Source organism: Microtus oregoni, unplaced genomic scaffold (assembly GCF_018167655.1).
Source record: "Microtus oregoni isolate MIOR12 unplaced genomic scaffold, Mior012 000001F_ref0000356, whole genome shotgun sequence".
Classification (NCBI taxonomy): Eukaryota; Metazoa; Chordata; class Mammalia; order Rodentia; family Cricetidae; genus Microtus; species Microtus oregoni.
The window spans coordinates 33,340,953-33,363,128 of NW_024543060.1; the positions used below are offsets into that span (position 1 = coordinate 33,340,953).

At 43.6% G+C, this 22,176-nt stretch overlaps 1 non-coding gene across 1 annotated transcript; it reads right to left on the minus strand.

The window, feature by feature from the left end:
• Window positions 1–18,118: 18,118 nt before the first annotated feature.
• On the minus strand, window positions 18,119–18,275 carry LOC121464847. The gene has a single exon (XR_005976572.1). It is a non-coding gene; the product is annotated as a U1 spliceosomal RNA (small nuclear RNA).
• Between the last annotated feature and the right edge of the window lie 3,901 nt (window positions 18,276–22,176).

Below are 22,176 nucleotides of genomic sequence, written 5' to 3' on the forward strand. Positions count from 1 at the left end.
CTATGAGCTCCTGTCCTTGCTTTATGAATCCTCTTCTTTCTTGAGCTCTGAATTTAAAGTCCCTTGGTGTGTGTGTGTGTGTGTGTGTGTGTGTGTGTGTGTAGCCCATGCTGGCCTCGAACTCGTGATCCTCCTGCCTCTGCCTTCTTTAGCAAATCCTATGGGCGTGTGCAACCACAACCGGCTTAAAGTCCCTTTCAAATTGTTCTAGTATCCCAGGCTCTCATGTGGCTAATCTGTCCTTTACTTAGATTGGCACATTCTTCTCTCCGTAGGCATGTCAATTGCCTCTTTCTCATAGTAAAAAAAATGACTTTTTTTTTTTGCTATATTTTTCATAGTAAACTCATCTTCAAGCGGGAAATGTCACAGGATGTGACAGTTTAGATGGGAGGGTTTCCTGCTTGAGCTGTGATTCTTCGGGGAGAAAAAAAAACAGATCAAGAGTGGTGTCCCGAAAGATTTGACTGGGCAGGGAAAGCCCACATTAAATATGTGACCCTACCTCCTGAGCTAGGCTTCCACAAAAAAGAGGAGATGAGACCGCCACTGCTCATTGCTCACTGCCTCCTCACTGCTCATGCCAAGTGACCAAACCCAGAGTGGCTGCCCTGCCTGGGTCCCGCCAGCTCCCCTCCCCCACCACGATAGCTTGCACCCCCACTTGGGAGTGCAGGCAAACCCTCCCTGCAGCTGGCTTGGTCGAGTCTTTTGCTACAACAATGAGAAAAGTAACAAGCCCATCTTCCCTCTGTTTTCTGGTCCTCTGGCAACAGTCCCTTATCAAATGTTCCGCTGATTCATTTGGAAGGTATGTGCATTTTAGTAGATAACCGTTGCAGGTTGTGGCTGCAGCCAGACTTCTCGGCTGCTATCTGCCCACTTCCTGCTCTAGAACAGAACAGGATCTCCCTCGGACCATTCTCAAACTCCCACATGTCCCATCTCCTCACCTGCCCTACTCTGTAATTTGCTCTAATCCTCAGCATCTTCCAAATTGGGACCTCGTGGCAACGTGAATCTTATTACACCGGAGTTAGGTAGCAGACACAATTGTTTTCCCTTCTTCAATTGTTTAGAAAAGGTCAGCTGAGGACATAACCGCCTTCCTCTTACAGTGTACTCCAGGCTGCCCTTTCCCTTCTGGCTTAGCCCAGGCTGACTGCAGTCTTGCTTCCATCTTCCTGCCTCAACCTCCTGGTGCTGGGATTGCGGCATGCACTTACGACCGACCATGCCTAGCTTCTTCGTGTGTGTGCGCACACATAGGTGTGTGAGTGTGTGTACACACACATACAATCTCACGTGGATGCATGTGTGTGTGTGTGAGGCCGTCATTTCCTTTGGTCACTCTTTAGTTTTTGCGACAGGGTCTCTCACTGAACCCGGAGGTTTGTTGAGCTCCAGGAATCCTCCTGTCTCTGCCCCTCCAGCTCTGGGGTTATAAAAGTGTGCTGCTGGGCCCAACTTTTTATGTAGTAGGTTCTGGGATCTGAACTCGGCCCTCATGGCATGTGGCGAGGACTTTACCCACTGAGTCCCACTCCCTTCCAGCCCCTTTACCCTGTTTCCCGTTCCTGGGTTTCCTTAGCTCTTGTCTACAGTGAGCTTCCCTGTGAGGATACTCCAAGGCTTCAGAGAGTCTGTCCCTTCTTGGACACGTCTCTCTCTGGGGTCTCTGAAGCTGCCGTCAGAGTCTGTATTCCTAGAACACAACCGTCATGCTGAGCCTTCACAGTATTTCTTGTCCCTCTGCCGTCTCCCTTGAGCTGACTACACAGTCTCTGATCTTCTGTCTTGCCTCTCTCAGTTTGGTGGGGAGGCCTTCTCGTAGGAGCATCCAGAGTGGACCTCCATGGGTACAAACACAACAGAAGATCTCTAGACCTTTACATGCTAGCCATTCATCTTCCTGCCTGCTTTTACCATGAACCCCAGTTCTCTGCTATACCTGGGGTCCTCAGTTCAGGGACTCAGCATCCTTTTCATTTTGAGGGGAAGCCTTCACTCTTCCACCTCAGAGTGGCAAGGAGGGAAAGGCAGTAGCTTCCTTACAGGAGCAAGGGGCATCTTCTGGAGTGTGTGTGTATGGTGTTGACTTCTTTTAAACAGATTTTCAATGATGCTATTTCACTTTTATCCCTTTCTCGGCACCCACTGCCTGCACACTGAGGACAGACTCGAGACTTTTCTCATGCTGGGCAGGCGCATGCATGGTCACTTCTAAAGACAAAAGGAAATACTCGGTTCTGCTGCCCAGGGTGCAGCAACATTGGTTGCCCATGGGTTCCGTCAGTTGCTGGTCTTAGGAAGCAGCTCTCTCTGGCTTGGACTTCTCTCTTCACAATTTGCACTTGTCCTTTTGATGTGATCTCTATTCTTAAATCACCTGCCTCCCTTTTCTATTCTGTTCATTTCACCTTCAGAAATAGCGATCTTTACAAATCTCTGAATACTGACATTGCAGGGAATTTCAGGGCCAAGGGGAGACCCAAACAGGTGTGTAGTCCGCCAGAGTTGGGATGCATTCTCTCCAATCCATTCTGACTTGACACGGTTGTACAGAGCTATAAGCCTAGCACTTGGAAGGCAGAGACAGGAAGAGTGACCTGATTCGGAGGCAGTCCTGGGCTACATAGTAACAGACTTAACCAGAGCTACAAAGCAAGGCCCTGTGTCACTCAAGCTGAGCTGAACATGGTGGGTTTGTCTCTAGTCTCAGTGCTCCGGAAGCAGAGTCAGGGAGATATCTCAATTCCAGGCCAGCCTGGTCTACAAAGTGAGTTCCAGGACAGCCAGGACTGTGTAGAGAGAGCTTGTCTCCACTCCAAACACACAAACGAAAAAACAAAAGACAACTCGCTAATTTGATTTCTGCTTCTCACGGCTTCCTCTAGTGTTCTGGGATGTGTATTCTGCAATCTTTGATGCCTGGAACTCAGTCAAGATTAACTTGATTGTCTTTCCAGTGTGGACTAATCTAGAACCCCTGCCCCAAGGGCACATCCAGATTGATATGTAACCCTAGAGTATGAACGAACACAAGAGAACTTCATTTCTTGACTAATTTCTGGTATATTTCCTAACATAGGCCTTATCACCACCATGGTTCTGTCTCTGGGAGTGAGTATAAGGCATAATTCAGTCCATGTAAGACAGCCACTGCTGCAGAACCGACCAATGCATAGCTGAAGGAGCCAGCACATTCGACACTGTCAGGCAAGTGCTGTGCCTGAACCATGTCACCAATCCCTTATGTTTTACGGTATTACTTGTGATTTTTAACTTGTATATTTTTTCTTTTCTTCTTCTTCTTCTTCTTCTTCTTCTTCTTCTTCTTCTTCTTTTTTTTTTTTTGGTTTTGGTTTTTGGTTTTTCGAGATAGGGTTTCTCTGTAGCTTTGGAGCCTGTCCTGGAGCTAGCTCTTGTAGACTAGGCTGGCCTCGAACTCACAGAGATCCACCTGCCTCTGCCTCCCAAGTGCTGGGATTAAAGGCGTGTGCCACCACCGTCCGGCTGACTCGTATATTTTTTTCTTACAGAGGCAAAGAAGATGAATATTATAAAATCCCACTGTGACAGTCTTGGCTTTCTTTTACTTTATTTCTGGCTCTCCAAACCTCTTCTCAGGTAGCTGAGCTTAAATATCTGAGAAAATTAATGTCTGTGATACTGAAGTAATTAAAACACAATGAAGGGGCTAATTGGTAGAGTGATTGCCTAGCACACATGAGGTGCTGGGTGTAGTACTTAATTGTAATTCCAGCCTTAGGGAGGTGGGATCAGAAGCTCAGGGTTATCCTTAGGTTATATAGTGAATTCCAGGCTAGTCCTGATCTGAAACATGGAAGGAAATAAAATACAGGCCGGGCAGTGGTAGGGTATATCTTTAATCCAAGCACTTGGGAGGCAGAGGCAGGTGGTCTTGGTGAGTTCGAAACCAGCCTGGTCTACAGAGCAAGTTCCAGGACATCTAGGGCTACACAGGGAAACCCTGTCTTGAAAAGCTAAAACTCAAACCAACCAACCAACCAACCAACCAACCAACCAACCAACCAAATCATAGTGTGTAGAAAAGAGAACTCTGAGATTGGAGAATTCTGCAAAGAGCCTCCTGTCTGAGGGTGTATCCGAGTGAGTTTCCCTCCCGCTGAACCTTTTAATGAGAAAGTAGAGAATAGTGGCTTGGAACACACACACACACACACACACACACACACACACACACGGAGACTTGAATTTAGCGTACTTGCTAATGAGAATTCCTTACATAAGGTCCTTAGAAACTCTCATCCCTCCCTTGTGGAGTAGGGAGAGTTAGATCTGCCCTGCAGCTTATTGTAAAGATTAAGTGTGATAGTGTATGGAAAACACTGAGGACCAGGACTGGCCCCGAGGATGCTCTTCCAGGTAGTGACTGGTATTTATGAAGTCTTTTTCTTTCAAGATAACGAACATCTGGCATCATCTGCATTCCAGAAGTTCCGATATTTTCTTGCTGGTTGTATTGGGCGGTGAAAGAACTCTGACCCAAATATATACATCTTAAGTATATATTTGGCAGCCTGGAAAGATTCGTTGATGATACAGACTTTTTGTTTAGCTGTTTGGTTTTTGACACGATGGGGGTGGAGGATGAGGATTGGAGAAGGTTTACTCTGTAGCCCAGGCTGGCCAGGAACTCACATCGTAGCTCAGGCTGGCCTCAAACTTCTGGCAGTTCTTCTACTTCAGTTCCTCAACTCCTAAGTGCGTGGATTACAGGTCCGAGTCACCACACACAGCTACAACATAGAAACATCACAGGGTAAAACCCTGAGCAGCTGTTAAGATGGATATACATACATAAGCTGGTATCTGTCCTCACCCCAAATGCATCCCCCTGCTCAAGAATCACAGATAACTTTCAATCGTCAGGGGGCAAGAGCACAAAGATTAGGAATTCAAGGTCATCCTTGACTACTTAGAATTTGAGGCCAGTGTGGGGTACCAATTTAAAAAAATTGCAAGAAGGAAACCTATTAATTGTTCTCTTCGAAGACCTTTAGGAGAAAATGGAGGAAAGTGTTTTTTAGAAAACCAAGCGACTTAGTGCCAGGGCTTCTCAGATTCTCTTTATTATACCAATGGTTGTCTGTTGTCAGCTGTATGTATTTTCATGAAATATCACACACTGAAATGTCAAGCAGGTGCTTGAAGGGAGATAAATACAAAAGCTGGCATCTTTCCTTGAAGACAGAGAAGTGGCCAGAATAATTCCATTATGTTGTTTTCCCTTTCAGCCCCCCCCCCCCCCCCACCTCCTTGCTTCTGAGGTGGGGTGGGACAGAAGGCCTTGAGAAGCTAAATGAGGTAAGGCGGAAAAGCTGTGTTGGCCTAGTTTGCATTAACTTCCCTACAGGACTCTGCTGTGCGGTAAGGACCTGGAAATACCTGTCCTGTCACTAACCTGTCATTTAAGGCAGTCACAAACGGCTTACCGGCGATTTAATCACTCCTTCCCTCCTCCTAACATCAGAGTCTGCACTTGCTATCATGGCTTCTTATCAACAAGAGACACCAATAAATGCTTTTGACTCTCCGGTGCTTGGGAAACTCTTGGCATGTAGCTGCCTGAGGACTGAATCCACAGACCCGCATTCTTTCCACACACTTCCTGGAGGCGACAGGCTAGCTGTCTCTGACCCAGAAGTGATGTCTTGTGCCCTGAGTCTTCGCTTCTGGGAATTAGGTTCCATCAGATGCAGTCATCTGGGCAGTAAGGGCTGCAAGGGAGACAGCTCAGGTCCACAAACAGCACTGGGGTTTGTCTGCAAGGCACAACTCAAGAATGAAAAGCCCTTCTCCCTTCTTCCCTTTTAGCCCTTCATCCTGGCCCTGAAGACAACCACAGAGCAGTGAATAGCTGGTCGGAGACGGATTCTGACTTTCATCCTGACCCGCATGCCAATGTCACTCTGTGACATCACTTCGTGCATCGGGCTAGGACAAAGTGGATGCTTTTCAAAACTCTCAAGTTAGAAATTAAGGCCAAGAATATAAAATATAAACTTCTACTTTTCTTTCTCTTTGCTTCACAGAATGGGAAACACTAGCACGCATTATTTAGTGTGTTTGTGGCTGCAAACAAAGTGATACTGAGTCGGGGAAAATTTATTCTTTTGTATGTGTGTCCGCCACTGTGTCCAGTTGAAAGATTTTGTTTTGAAAGAGCTGCTTTTCTTTTTTCTTCTTTTCCTTCTTTCTTTCTTTCTTTCTTTCTTTCTTTCTTTCTTTCTTTCTTTCTTTTTGCCTTTCTGACGCTGGATCCTCACAATGCATGTCTGCCTGCCTTTGTTGTTTCCTGATACATAGGAAGAAGTTTCCCCTCTTTTCCTGTTTCATTACAAGCCATATGGTTCAGCCTCTCCCCTGGTTTGATTCCTTCAGCTGTTTGCCCTGATTACCAATGGCAGCGCTATGGGGTCTGGGGACCTCGCCTGGGTCTTTCAAGTGAGCCCTGAGTCAGCAGGCTCTCCCGTCTCAGCATTTAATTTGGGGGCTGTAAGAACAATTCAGTGCCCCAGTTTTGAAATCTGATGCCGGCCTCTAGTCACTGTCTTTGCCTCTCCCATGTGCCCTCCCTGAACTCTCCCATGACATGAAAAGGAGCCCCGCGCTGAGGCCACAAACCTTGCAGTCACAGGGACACTGTGTCAGCATTCTGAGTTCAAATTGGGATTCTGTTTTATAAGGCCGTGTCTTAGGTTCTGTTTTTCTTAGAGCCCAGCCCATTAATAAATTATACCAAGTGGAAAAGAAGAGCTAAGGAGAAGCTGGTTAACTACAGCACCAAAAACTGCCCAGCAAAAGATGGAGCAGTGGCTACTGTGGCTTAAGCCTTGCTTCCAGGCATCTTGTTTTAAGGATACGGATGTTTTACTTGGTTTTTTTTAAAAAAGAGAATGTAATGGCATATGAAGAAATGATCATTCAAACCAAAAATGTCTGGACTACATTTAAGAATTGTTACTATTCTTTCTTTCTCTCTCTTTCTTTCTTTTTATTTTTTTCCTTTTTTTCTTTTTGGTTTTTCAAGATAGGTTTCTTAGCTCTGGCTGTCCTGGAACTTGCTTTGTAGCCCAGGGTGGTCTTGAGCTCACTGAGATTCTCCTGCCTCTGCCTCTTACGAGTCCTGGGATTAAAGGTGTTCGCCACCACACCCGGCCTATTCTTTTTTTTTTTAATTTATTTATTTGTATTTCAAGTACACTGGTGTTTTGCCTGCATGCATGTCCGTATGAGTGTGTGAGGTCCCATGGGACAGGTGTTACAGACACTTGTCATCTACCATGTGGGTGTTGGGAATTGAACTTAGGTCCTCTGGAAGAGCAGCCACTGCTTTTAATGGCTGAGCCATCTCTCCAACCCGAGAATTATTACTATTCTGTGGAAATTTTCTTTGCTGTGTATGTGTACCTACTGTTGTGTATGTGTATGTGTGTGTGCGTGTGTGTATGTGTGTGTGCGTATGTGTGTGTGTGCATGTGCGTATGTGTGCATATGCGTGTGTGTGCATGTGTGTGTATGCGTGTGTGTATGTGTGCGTATGCGTGTGTGTGTGCATGTGTGTGTATGCGTGTGTGTATGTGTGTGTGCATATGTGTGCGTGTGTATGCATGTGTGTGCATGTGTGTATGCCTGTGTGTGTGCATGTGTGTGTATGCGTGTGTGTATGTGTGCGTATGCGTGTGTGTGTGCATGTGTGTGTATGCGTGTGTGTGTTTGTGTAGGTCAAAAGACATCTTTGAGGAGATGGTTCTTTCCTTTCACTCTGTGCCCCAGAGATGGAACTCAGGTCACCGTGCTCCCATGACAAGTGCAGACACCCTCTGAGTCACGTCGATGCTTCCTCCTAGGCTGATGCTTTGAGTAAGAACCCAGGGTTTAGATAAACACATTCTGGCTAAACTCACAGACAGCCATTAGAGAGAGAAGGAAAGCATTATCCTTTCCACTGAAAATAGCAGAGAGGGCATACGTTAGGGTCTCTGAAGGAGAGAGCGGGAAGGGCTTGGATGTGAGCTGTGGCCTTGATTCACCCCTTTCTATGTTCTCCCTCTCTTTAAAAGTCAGTGTGTTAAGTGGGATCCTGCAGCATTATGTTCCCACCCCAGGGGTCTGTGCTAGTAGTGCGTCTCTGCTTAGGTGAGAGTTTCGTCCCAGGAGTCCTGAATTTTCTCAGCCCTGAACCAGGATGTAAATTTTCTGTCCCGTGACTTTCTGTGTTTCTTCTTACGTCACCTTCAGAAGGATAACAAAACAAGCGAGTCCGGCACTGTTCTCAACCTGTGTTTTGTGGTTCCTGTTTTTGGACCATTGCTTGGTTTCTTTGGAGACAAATTTCTCACTGTTAGGCCAATTTTTACAAAGTTATGGATATCTAATCACAACATATAGTTCATATTCAGCTTTATTAGAATTTTTTCAAAGCAACGTCTCAGCTGCATAGCTGTGCTGGGAACAAGTGACACTCACTGCCTTCCCACAAAGACGGCTTTAATGGAGCTAAAAGCTGAAGTGTTCATAGTGAGCGATGGTGGTGCTCCTTCCCCATGGCCACTGCTTGCTATAGAATTTTCTAGATTAAAAGCTAGATGGAAAAGAACCTGTGTTCAGTGGCAGAGTGTTTCCTTAGCATGTGTGAGACCCTAGGTTTAATCCCCAGCTTGCGAGCAAATAATCAGACAGATAAAGCTAAGGAAAGCAACAGAAAACCAAAACCCCAGAATTTAAACACAAGTGATGACAAGTACACGAATAAGAGGAATGTGTTTGCTAGAAGGAAGTTCATACAATCAGGCCAAACACCAAAGCCATTTCGTAAAGGACTTTGGCCATGGGCTGACTCAGAGGGTAAAGGCGCTTGCCTCCAAGTCTAAAAGCCTGAGTTCGATCCTCACATAATAGAAGGAGAGAACAGACTCAACGAAAGTTTCCTCTGACTGCCACGTACACGTTTGCCGTGGCCGGCAAATGTGTGCCTACACACGCTCTTAATAAAATGTAAAATAGGACTTTGGGTGGGATTATTATAAAATTTTGCTCTTACAAACTGAATTAATTCTGTACCATCTTATTTTTAAAGTATATGTATATGCGTACATATGTGTATTGTTGTATGTATGTATGTATGTATGTATGTATATTTGGTTTTTCTTTCTTTCTTTTTTTTTGTTTTTTTTTCGAGACAGGGTTTCTCTGTGTTTTTGGAGCCTCTCCTGGAACTAGCTTTTGTAGACCAGGCTGGTCTTGAACTCCCAGAGATCCGCCTGCCTCTGCCTCCCGAGTGCTGGGATTAAAGGCGTGCGCCACCACCGCCCGGCAGAGCATTGCTTTTTAATTTTTTCCTTTCTCTCCTTGCTTCCTTTTTTATTTTTTTGAGACAAAATCTTACCGGCTTGGTAGTCCTAACTCAGTCTTATTGTGCTGGACTCAACAGGCATGTTGTTTATATGTTTCTAACTTCTGGACGTGTGTATGTTTAAGGGCTCTGTGGAGGCAAATGTTTGAAGGGGAAAAATGTGCTTTTAAATTTTGTTTCTTTTTTTCTTTTTAAAAAAGTCTCAGAATAGCCCAGCCTGGTCTCCTCAAGCTGTCTCCGTAGCTGATGATGGCCTTGAACCTCTGATCTTCACACTACTTCCTGAGTGCAGGGATTATAGATCGGCGGCTGCCCTCACAGTTTATTTTGTGTGAGCAGGGGACCAGACACAGGGCTTAGAGCATTCTGAGCAGGCACCCTAACCACGGAGTTACGCCTCCCCAGTCCTCTATTTTTTTTTTTTAATAAAAATGTTTCATAATTTTGGCTTGCTCATTTCTTTATGAAAATAACTCCCCAAACTGGAAATAATAGTCATCTGACACTAAGACAAGAGACTTGATTTTCTTGGATGTTTGTTGATCTGCAGAGTTGGCAGGCTCTTTGAGAGTAGAGGAGCTGTAGACCTTTTTACTCCTGCATGGCTAGCCTTGTATGCGGCATAAGCTTTAGACATGCTTCGTTATCGACCATGTCCATATATATATATATATATCCCATATATATGTATACATACCCCCATATATATATAAACAGTGCTTTGTGTTCTTTGGTGTAATGATTGCTGATTAGTACAGACCGAAATTGTTTGAGCCCCATCTTCTGTCACTATGCCTTATTGTATTTTCTTCCAGGCAATTGCCTCTCTGTCTGTTCCCCTCCCATACTGTGTAGTTGGAATGGATCCAAGACCCTGGTCAGAGGTTTTTAATTCTGGGCTGTTTTGCTAGCCCAAAGGCCCTGTGGCGATAGGGCTGGTCTTTTAGGGTCTTAATGGCAAGTAGGGTTTCAGAAGCTGCAGCAGTTTGAATTCTGTAAATACCGTACTATATATTTTCCACTTACAACATAGTTTCATTGCAAACAAGGGAACACCTGAATCTTTATTATTTGTTTACTAATTTGTGTGTGTGTGTGTGTGTGTGTGTGTGTTTGTGTGTGTGTGTGTGTGTGTACCCATGATGTGGAGGAGGGCACTCGTGCTGAGGCATGTGTGAAGTTCAGAGGACAACTTCACAGGTTTGGTTCTTTCCTCCCACCTTACCTGGGTTTGGTGTATTGAAGACAGATCGCCAGGCTGGCACAATAAGCACCTTTACTTTGCTGGGTCATTTCACTTGCTTTTTTCTAACCTGTTTAGTGGTAAAGGATCTGTGTAGCCTTCGTGAGCCCTGGTTGGAGCCCAGCATCCCACCCATGTGCATTTAATACATTTATCTTACTAAAGACCACCTATCAGAAACATGTTTAGACTGCTTGACTTTCCTAACAGTTGGGCACAACATTGTGTATGTATGCATACAGATCCCTATGTCAGGCAGAGATGGACAGGAGACAGTCACGGCATGGTTTCCACTGAATAAAGATCACTTCTTTCTTTGGATTGTGAGAATTATAAGCCAGATCACTGTCTGTTGGGAATTGCCTCTAATTCAAATGGAGGACCCAATCAAATATACCTGTTCCTTTGTTCCAGACTCGGGATGACTCAAACATATAGTCCCATCAGGACGCAAGTAGTAGGTAATCCCGCTTATCTCATGGATAGGGAGATTTTTCCACGGGAGATTGAGAAGGTGACAGTTGACAGGCTCCTAGATTAACCAGAGGGAAGGAACATAAAAACTGGCCTTTGTAGTTAAGAACTGATAAGTAATCAATGCGCAAGTTGATCATTTAATGGAGCACTGATAGCTTATGGCTAAAGGGCATTGCTGGGATAATTTAATTATATGTGATTTAAAAGAGAGGGTAGATTTGAAATGACTGTGGTTTAATGGCAGAGAAATAAAAAAGAGATGACAGCACATTTATAAAACGGTAAGATGTCCTTGTGTGTGCAGGGTATTATGAAATCCTGTCTCCTGGACAGGCCATGATCGTTGAACTCACGAGCCGCTGCAGCTATTGTTACCTGCCCCAGGCTGAGCCAAGACCAGATAATATTCCATAAGCCCCATAGGGCACACTTAACTGAACTCAGAACACACACACACACAGAGGCTAGGGGTAGATATGACCACGGCACATTATATACATAGATGGAATTGCCAAAGAGTGAAGAAATGATGCTTTTCTTTTTCTTCTCGTTTTATTCTTCTTTGTTTTGTGGTTTTTTTTTTTTTTTTTTTTTTTTTTTGACACAGGGTTTCTCTGTGTAACCCTGGCTGGCCTGGAACTCTGTAGACCAGGCTGGCCTCAGACTCACAGATCTACCTGTGCTTCTGCTTCCCAAGTGCTGGGATTAAAGGTGTGCGCCACCACCACCCAGCTAGAAAAGATGGTTTTAAAGAATAAACAAACGGAATGCTTTGAAAATGCTTTTGTGGTTCTATAGAAGGTGCAGAAGTGATTTGGCCCTGGGTTCTCAGGGTCAGGGTCTGCATCCATCTGCTGGGTTCCTGATTATTGAATCCATCAATATCTTTTTATTAAACCACCGAATGTCCTACTGGGATCTGTGTGCCTCAACTTTTTCTGGCTTCTAAGGTGAATGACCAAGTTCCCAGGGAACTCAGCTGAATTGATTGATGGCCTCCCATCAATATGTTTTCCCAGCCATGCTTGTTGGGCTTTGCCTTCCTTCTCCAGCATCACACGGTGTGTTTCACACATGCAAATATCTTCCTGGATGGCAGCCAGTTTCATCAGAGCAACCTCACTCTTTGCGAGAAGCACACCACTGGGTAATCCAGTACCTATTGGTCAGCCCTGCCTGACAACATACACACAAGTAACTGAGCAGGCTGTACTCACCTATTTAGGCCAGGAATTTGAAAAAGAGCAAGGAGGAAGAAATGGGAGGATGTCGCAGGAGGAAAGGAAGAACCAATGTAACTATATCATAATCTCAAAAAATAAAAGAAATAATAACAAAACATTTAGCATGTCAAGTTTAGCCAAGTGGTAACTATAAAGTAGTTATACTTTGGGTAAATTCGACTTAATATGAGTAGTTTTGCATATATCCAAACAACCAATCAAATGAAAAATACTCCAAGACATAGCAAACAGAATTATACCCACTTGTCATTTATAACGTGAGGTTAGGACATTAAAAATGCTCACTCTTACGAACTTTCTGTTTTTTACCTGTTTAGGAGAAATGATGGTTGGTACAAATTTAGTTCCTGCTTTCAACTGACGTGTTTTTCTTCACATACTTAATTTTTCATGCAAGACGTATTAAATGTTATTATGAAACCACCTTACAAAGCAGTGTGTGTCATACATGAAATTGCCCTTTTTTGAAATGTCACATCAGACATTCTCAACCCTCTTGTTCTTGATAAATACAAATAATTCCACCTATTTTAAATTTCCTGAGAGAGTAAATTACATATCTTGTTATATAATTTAATGTTTTCACTTAGATCTCTCTCTCTCTCTCTCTCTCTCTCTCTCTCTCTCTCTTTCTCTCTTGGTGGTAGTGTTAGAAACTGAGCCCAGGGCCTTCTCCAACTCTCTGTAAGAGCTGTACCCCCAGGCCAACCCCTCAGCTGTTCTAAGCTGTTGCAAATTAGGTACCCAGTAGCATCCTACTCAATGTTTTCTTAAAAAGTCATCTTCTTTTCCTGTGAATCCTTCTGCTTCCCCATTTTACCGTTATAATGGGTCTCCTGCCCACGTTTCTTCAAGCCCTTCCCTTTCCTCTGATGAGTTACTTTTTTTTTTTTTTTTTAGCTTTTCGAGACAGGGTTTCTCTGTAGCTTTGGAGCCTGTCCTGGCACTAGCTCTTGTAGACCAGGCTGGCTTCGAACTCACAGAGATCTGCCTGCCTCTGCCTCCCGAGTGCTGGGATTAAAGGTGTGTGCCACCACTGCCCGGCTGATGAGTTACTTCTGGCACCTGCTGCCTGCTTTGAGTCTTGTGTTTTGACTTCAGAGGTCCAGAGGTGACACACTGAGGTTTTCCCTTGCCGTAAATCCTGGAGGACCACCAACTCCAGTTGAACTGCTGAGCTATCTCCATCGAGATTTCCTATGAGTTTGAGGGCCAGTGATAACAAGATGATGATGACAAGAAACTTGGAGATCCCCTGCTGACTAGCTCTCATCTTCAGAAGCAACACCTCCACTGTAACCTGCTCTAGCTCCAGCCTTGCATTCCCGGAGCAGTCAAACTTTGCCAAAGAGTAACGACTGAACGCTCTACCCCTGCAGTGTGGACCGTGCCCCACCACAGCCGCAACTCTGCAAACAGCTCTGTCAAGGCCTTGTGGTTGCCACATTTTGGATATATTTCAGGCCTTTCATTACCTACTTTCCGGGAACCACTCAAGAAATCTTAGGGATTCCCACTCCATCTTTCCCTTGCCCTGGGTCTCAGCATGCTTCTGTACCCATCAGCTCTGCTTGGGAAGAAACATGATTCAACCTAAATCTGGTCAAGCTAGGAGACTTCCTATGGTTCTACCTCAACGTGTTTCTGCAATTTTTTTGGCTTGACTTGGTTTTCCTCCTTGTGTGGGCTTCCTTCTCAGACTAGCAAGAGAGGGATGAGCAAGACTCTAGTTATCAGACGCCACCAGAAGGAAGGTGAAGTATTATTCTGAAGAGTTATTCTGAAAAGATAGCAAAGAATTTATCTGGCTTCCTGTGATACTTTACTTCTTCTTTTTTTCTTTTTGAGATAAGGTCTTACTGTGTAGGCCCTGCTGGCCTTGGCCTTACAAGGATTCACCTGCTTCTGCCTCCAGAATCTTGAGGTTAAAGGTACACATCAAAGAGACAGCCTCAACTTCCTCTTTGAAGTCACTAACAGGGCTGTTCTGCTTTGGAAGCTCAGGGCCCCAAGAAGATAGGATTATGTAAAATAAGGAGAGGAAGAGAGCCAGAAACCAGTAATGTCCAGGAATCACAACAGCATTCTTCTGTTTTTGTTTTTGCTTGTTTGCTTTTGTTTATTGGTTATTGTTTTGAGACTGGATCTCACTTTGCAACCCTGGCTGGCCTGAATTTGAATAGTATCTTTGCCCCCATCTGCCTCTGCCTCCTAAATGCTGGGATTATAAGCACACACTACAATACCTGTTTTGAAATTTTGTATTTAAAAAATTTCATTTATGCCTGGCCCTGTGTGAGTCCGGTCTAATGCTGTGCTGTAACTAGGAAATGTGTTGCGTGGCCAACAATAACAACAGAGTAGTGAGTCACCTAAAAGCCACGCAACCAATTATTTCATATAAAACTTATTTTAAAACTTCATGACTAGCCCTCTTCGAAGAAACGTCTCTTTGCCACAGAGACCATTACAGAAAACCACAATCTATCAAAATGGAGATGTGTGGAGCCCCGTCCCAAATGTTTACACCAAAAAACACAACTTCTACATCTACAGCTCAGGAATCATTGTGGGAGAAGAGAGAGGGAGACGGTAGGGGCCTGAGGCACTGGAAGTTTGCTGTAAGATTCTGTCTCCTAGAAATGTCAGAGAAGCCACAGCCATGAAATCTTACCAACATGGCTACCTAAACAAGCCTGGAAGGACAACACCGGCAGACACGCTAGAGTGGAAGGGGAAGAGCTCAGTGAGGCTTCAACCCCAGGCAGAGTTACTGCTACCAAGGAAAGCTGTGATGGGGAGAAACAGCCTTTCCCAGGGAAGCACACGCCAATTGGTTATTCAATACCAAATTGCCAGCTCTGAAATAATCATATGCACACTCGTAACTTATACAGACTGAGCAGGTTGTATTTATGTGTGTTCTTAACAACATTTAAGAAAAAGAGGCCGGGAATTTGAAAGGTGGGATGTACATGGGAGAATGGGAAAGAAGGGATGGGAAGGGAGAAGAGATAGAATGATATAATCTTTCAGAAAATAGTATTTAAGGGCTGGAGAGATGGCTCAGTGGTTAAGAGCATTGCCTGCTCTTCCAAAGGTCCTGAGTTTAATTCCCGGCAACCACATGGTGGCTCACAACCATCTGTAATGACGTCTGATGTCCTCTTCTGGCCTGCAGACATATACACAGACAGAATATTGTAAACATAATAATAAATAAATAAATAAATAAATAAATAAATAAATAAAAAGAAAATAGTATTTAAAAAAGGATCAGGTGTGATGGTCCTTTCTTTTCATCCAAGCAGGAAGCAAGCTGATCTCTGGGAGTTTGAGACCAGTCTGCTGTACATAGCAAGTTTCAGGACAACAGGGCAACACACACACACACACACACACACACACACACACACACACACTGAGTCATGACTAGTTATTTGAAAAGCATTCCCTCTTGAGTTTCTGGGAAAAGAACTTCCTGTCTTAGAGGATAGAGCATCAGCAACAAGGCAGACCCATTTCCAAATGCTGAGCTTTTTCCTGCACATCTGCTGTGAACCCTTTTCTTGTGTGCTGGGGCTACGGCTTCATCTCCACTTTCACGCAGAAGGCAGCAAAGCTCGGCCAGTCTGGAGGAGAACCATCATCCTTCATGAGCAGCCATTTTACGCCGGCCATCTTCCTTCCTTCCTTCCTTCCTTCCTTCCTTCCTTCCTTCCCTTCTGTCAGAAGTTCTTGTCATGCTGAGTCTTTGTCATGTCATCTCTATTTCGGGATTGTTCTTACCATTCTCTTCTGACCCATATGTTCAACGCTTTGTTTTCTTCAATAGAACCAAGGTCCCAAGAGCATCTTCATACTTCCCAGCTAACTCACAGCTGTGTGCTTACTGAACAGTCCTCACTGTCCAGTCCCGGGGTGAAAAGAGGAAGCCAACTCCCACAAGTTGTCCTCTGACCTCCCGACTTGCACACTGTGGTGCTCACGCCACACCCACTCAGCCACACTGATTCTCCCTCTCAAAACAAATGTAATGCCTGGTTTTTCATTTTAGTGATCTCTGACTGCTTTTCTTGGCTCCTCTTCTGCTCTTTTTTCTCAGTACATGGTACGGAGTCTCCAGAAGGCCACCTTGCTTTTTTGTCCCATCACCTCATATTATCTTGAAGCAATTCCTTCACTCAGACACCTGTGTGTACTGGCGACTCTCAACTCCACAAGTCTAGTTCATGGAGTTCTCTCCTCTAGTCATGTTGGGCATGACCTCATAACTATCCCACACACATCTCAGACTTCTTACAGCCCAAACTCAATTTGCCAACATAATCAAAAGGCCAGCACATCGTCTTGAGTTCCCAAACCCAGGAAATGGCAAAGACAGATATTATTTTCCAAGTCTTTTTAGTTTTTTAAGATTTATGTATTTTATTTTATATGTATGAGGGTTTTGCTTGCATGTCTATGTGCAACACATGTGTGCCCAGGGCCCAGGGAAGTCAGAAGAGTGTGTTGGGTCCAGAAGTGGAATAACAGGTGATTGGGATTATATGAATACCGGGAATTGAAACTGGGTCCTTGGCAAGACCAATAAGTAGTCTTAACCTCTTAGACTACTCTTCAGCTTCATCCTTCAAGTCTTTGTATGGTGCTCTTTGCCCCGACCTTGGAGCAATCATGGAGTCAGGTTGGTCTAAGTCATTGACATTTCACATTGACTTGACAACCAGTGAGGTGTCTTTTCTCCCCTATCCTCTCTTTCCAGTTCTCCGCTGTTTCTGTGTGATTTCTATGGCACATCACAGATGTTCTGTAAGACCACATTGGTTGTTCCCTCCCTTCATAACTATAGGAATCTATACATCTATGGTTGTTAAAATGCCTCATTTTTAGTAGAGAACGTTGAATGCAGAGTTCAGGACGTGTGAGATGTTATTGATGAGTCTTTGAAGTCTGAACACCAAGTAAGCCAGAATCATTTCCAGTCTTCTGAGGTCAAATGCTCTTCCTTGACAGACTTGGTAAGCAGTTGCGGAGGGTGGAGTCTGTGGGAAAATGCCAGAAATTGTGCCCTACGGCTGTGAATGCCAGGTCAGGGCCAGGGTAAACAATTGGAAAGCAGGTCAGAGATCCACAGAGGGCTGGATAAATCGAGGAAGCTAAGGCAGGAAGCCAACTGGGCTAGTGTTTGTATTTGTGAAGAGCCTGTCTGGAAAAAAAATCTTGGTGTTAATCTCAGGTCCATGAAACATATTACAGGGTTTGTCCAGAAAGGGTGACACAATGTGTCAGATTCCCAAGCAGCTCAAAGAAAAAATTTAAAGTTCTGGTTGATAAAATGAATGGTTCCTAATGTCGTGAGCATGGGGTTTATTGGGGAGGAGACGTGTGGCAGAAATTTACTTTTTTTGTTCCTTGTTTGCTTTTTGTTTTAGTTTTTGAAGATAGGGTTTCTCTGTGTAGCTTTAGAGCTTGTCCCAGAACTTTCTCTGTAGGCCAGGCTGGCCCTAAATTCATAGAGATCCGCCTGCCTCTGCCCCTGAGTACTGGGATTAAAAACGTGTGCCACCACTGCCCAGCCAGAAATTTACATTTTAGCGTTAAGTGGCAATAAGTAAATGGACAGCAACTCTTTGGGAGAAATTTTTGAAGATGCTGAGGTGCTCCTAGTGGTGGGAAGTTGATTATTTTAGTTTTGATTTTTTTTTTTTTTGCTGGTTTATTGTTACGGACAATACCTTTTCCCTAAGAAGAGGGTATGAACGCAGTCCCTCACTACTGCTAATTATGCTGTCGAGTTTCCAAACGTGAGGAACTCACAGGAGCCACACATCCAGTGTGCAACGAAAGAGCTTTGCCCTGGGAAAGCACCTTTGTGTTCACGGCATTTCCCCGGCCCAGTGAGTATGAGGTGACCTTTATACAGAGAAAGATTATTTTCAGAATTTAGTTCAAATATATGATTATTGATTTCAACATTTTAAAATTAAATTAATAATCTATATATTTAAGTCATGAGATTTCAATTCCTGGTGTTGGGTAAAACTTTTTTTTTTCTTTTTTAAAGACAGGGTTTCTCTGTAGCTTTTGGAGCCTGTCCTGGAACTCGCTCTGTAGACCAGGCTGGCTTGAAATTCACAGAGATCTGCCTGCCTCTGCCTCCTGAGTGCTGGGATTACAGGTGTGCACCACCTAGCTTGTTTAAAACTTTTAATTGTTGTTCTTTTTTATTCCACCTATAAAATATATAGTGCTGGGGTTTGAACTCAAGGCATTGCACATAGCTAACTACCACCAAGTTATATCCTCAGTATTCTTAATTTACTGCGTTGGCCTTTTGCTTGGGATCTTTCTGCTTCAGCCTTCCAAGTACCTGGGATTACAGGCCTGTGCCACCAAGGCTGACTGATGTAAAGCAAATCTGAACTTTAAATAAAAAATTTCTGTTTGTTTTTCTTAATATATGCCAAGAACATTCAAACTGTAAGCTGAATTATGCCATGTATACAATATACTTTGTGTATAATATACTTTGATCAGATTCACTCTACTCTTTTTCTGTGCTTTATTTTCCTACTATGCATGTAGATCAGGTTGGCTTTGAACTGGCTGTGTAGCCGAGTAGAGTATGACCTTGAGCTTCTGATTCTCTTGCTTCTACTTCTTGAGTTTCTGCACCATCATGCCTGGTTTTACACATTCTAGAGATGGAATCCAAGGCTTTATGAATACTAGATGAGCTCTCTTGCAACTGAAAATGTCCCCAACCTCACCCATTGCTCTTTTCTGTCCCCTCCTCTCCTCTTCCTCTTCCTCAATAATTTTTTTTCCCCTGTGGCAGGGTTTCTCTGTAGCTTTAGAGCCTGTCCTGGAACTAGCTCTTGTAGACCAGGCTGGCCTCAAACTCACAGAGATCCGCCTGACTCTGCCTCCCGAGTGCTGGGATTAAAGGTGTGCACCATCCCTGCCTGGCTTCATAAGTTTCACTTATGAAAAGACATGGTATTTTTCTTTTTGAGTCTGATACTTTTGCTTAATGTGATGATCCACAGTTCCATCTATTTTTCTTGAAATTTTCTAATTGCCTTCGTTTATGGCCGAGGGATATTGTGTATACAGACCCCATTTTCTTTATCTGCTCATCAACCGATAAGTAGCCTTCTGTGAACAGTGCATTGAAGGATACAGCTGTGTACGTGTCTTGGGTATGCCGACCTTTTGCATTATACCCACCATGGCAAGATCATCCAGATATTTAATTTAATATTACTATTATTAGTTTTTTTTTAGGAAGGGGCCTTTAATCCCAGCACTTGTGAGGCAGAGGTAGGTGGATCTTTTTGAGTTGGAGACCAGCCTGGTCTACAAGAGCAAATCCCAAGACAGCCAGAGCTGTTATACAGAAAAACCCTGTCTTGAAAACAAACAAAAACTTAAAAGGAAACAAAAAAAAAACCCCAAAATCAAATAGACAAACACAAAAGCAAAACAAACACATAAAGCAGAACAAAAAACAAAAATGAAGTGAGTACTGAATGGTAGAAAGGCCTGGGATTTGTCCCCAGCTCCGGAGACAAGACATTCAGATCGGCTCTGTTACCCTGACTGTGTGCTGATGGGCTGTCTCATGTGCACATGAAGAGGCCAGGTTCTGTGCGCACGGAGTGTAATACATAAATCTACTGTGAATCGCAACACAGCTGAGGCAGTTGTCGGAGGGGCTGCGCCACATTTTCTAACACTGGTTTAATAGACTCCTTTCTGTGGGGAGAGGGTTCTGATTTTGTTCTACTGATTATTGAACGAGAGCTTTGGGGCTCCAACTCAAACTGTTGGTTTGGAAATTTCTCATTTCCATTTCTGGCAGGTTGCTAATGTGACCTGAAACTCTGTTGTTGGCACGGACACATTTTAGAGACGGATCTTTAAGGTTGAAAGTCTTCATTACCCTATAATGTGTCATTTTTACCTCTTGAGCTGTTTCTTGTCCTAACCTCTGCTTTGCTATTAATATGACTACTTCAGTTTTTTTTTTACAATTAACAGTTTAATGTGGCACAATATAGCCCTTTCTATTAAAAAAATTTTTAAAAAGACAATTAACTGAGAAAGCTGGGAGGTGGTAACACACATCTTTGATCCCAGTACTTGAGAGGCAGATGACGACTGATCTCCAAGTTTGAGGCCAGCCTGGGCTACAGAGTAAATTCCAGGACAGCCAGGACTACACAGATAAACCCTATCTAAAAAAAAAAAAAAAAAAAAAAAAAAAAAAAAAAAATCAACCAGCTAACCAACTGATCAATCAACCAAACCAACAAAGGAGTTCCTGAAATAAATAAAGCAATCTGTGATGATTTTATCAGCTAATTTATCTTCCACCAGAGTACAGTGCAAGCTGCATGAAAAGGAAGGCTGATATCTCATTAATTAAATATTTTATTTTGAAATAATTTCATAGCAAATTGTGGAACTATACACTTGTAATCCCAGTGGCTAAGGAGTTTGAGGCTGGTAGGTCATGAGTTGGAGGTTAGCCTGGGCTACATAGTTAGATCATATTTTGAAAAAAGGAGAAAGTTTAGGGTCATAAGAAGTACAACAATAAAAACAGTTTTATGTACTTTGTATCCAACTCTGTATTCCCAAAGAATGACACTTTTACATAATTATCAAATATCACCAAACCCAGAAAATTAATATTGGTGCAATATCAGTCTATTACACAACTGGACAGGACTTTTTTTTTTTTTTTTTTTTTTTTTTTGGTTTTTCGAGACAGGGTTTCTCTGTGGCTTTGGAGCCTGTCCTGGAACTAGCTCTGTAGACCAGGCTGGGCTCAAACTCACAGAGATCCGCCTTCCTCTGCCTCCCGAGTGCTGGGATTAAAGGCGTGCGCCACCATCGCCCAGCTGGACAGGACTTTCACCAGTTTGTACACACATGTGCATGTACAGATACACAAGCATAGTTCTAGGAGCTTTTGCCTCATGTGAGGACCCTTGGAACCACTGGTAAGTTGAACTGTTTCCTCATGCTTTAAGTTTGTCCCAAAGTTGTTTCCATATAGAGAGAATGATAACCTAATTGTAAATGGACTGCATCAAAAGACAGCCAATCATATCAGCCGAGCTCCTTCATTCACAGCCCGTCACTGGTCCTTGTTCTTGTCTTGTCAAATACCAGGCATCAACCAATGCAAATGGCCAATTAAGGTATTCAGAATTACATTTGTTATAGCTTCCTCTTCGAATCCCACCATGACAAGGAATCAGGACTGTTCCATCAGTACCAAGACACAACCTTTCCCGTTCGATTCTGAGGACCTGTCTGTTCTGTTCTCTCTTGCTGCCCTTCTTTACCCCACAGTATCTGGTACCAACTATGTTATTCGTGAATGTACCTGGTGGAGACCAGATATCACAGGGGGGTTTCCTAATTTGTTTGAAGACAGAGTATTCATTTGTTTGCTCGATTTCAGTCAATGAAGAGATATTTGAAGGGAAAAGATATCATAAATTCTATCTCAAAGTGACTGAGTCACAGGAAACACAAAAAGTCTTAAGCTACTAAATCTCATAGCATATACCATGGATTATTTGAGTCATGTAATAGAATTTTGCCAATATACAAAGCCTCAAAAGCTTGACAGGAGGCCTCAGTACATACTCTGTGTGTGTGTGTGTGTCTGTGTGTGCATCACACATGCATGTTTCAAAATTTGTGTGAAATGGCATTTTGACAGCCTCTGGTATCCAAATTGGCTTGACTGAGAACATGTCACCTGCTTCTGGCCTGGTTCTGTTCCT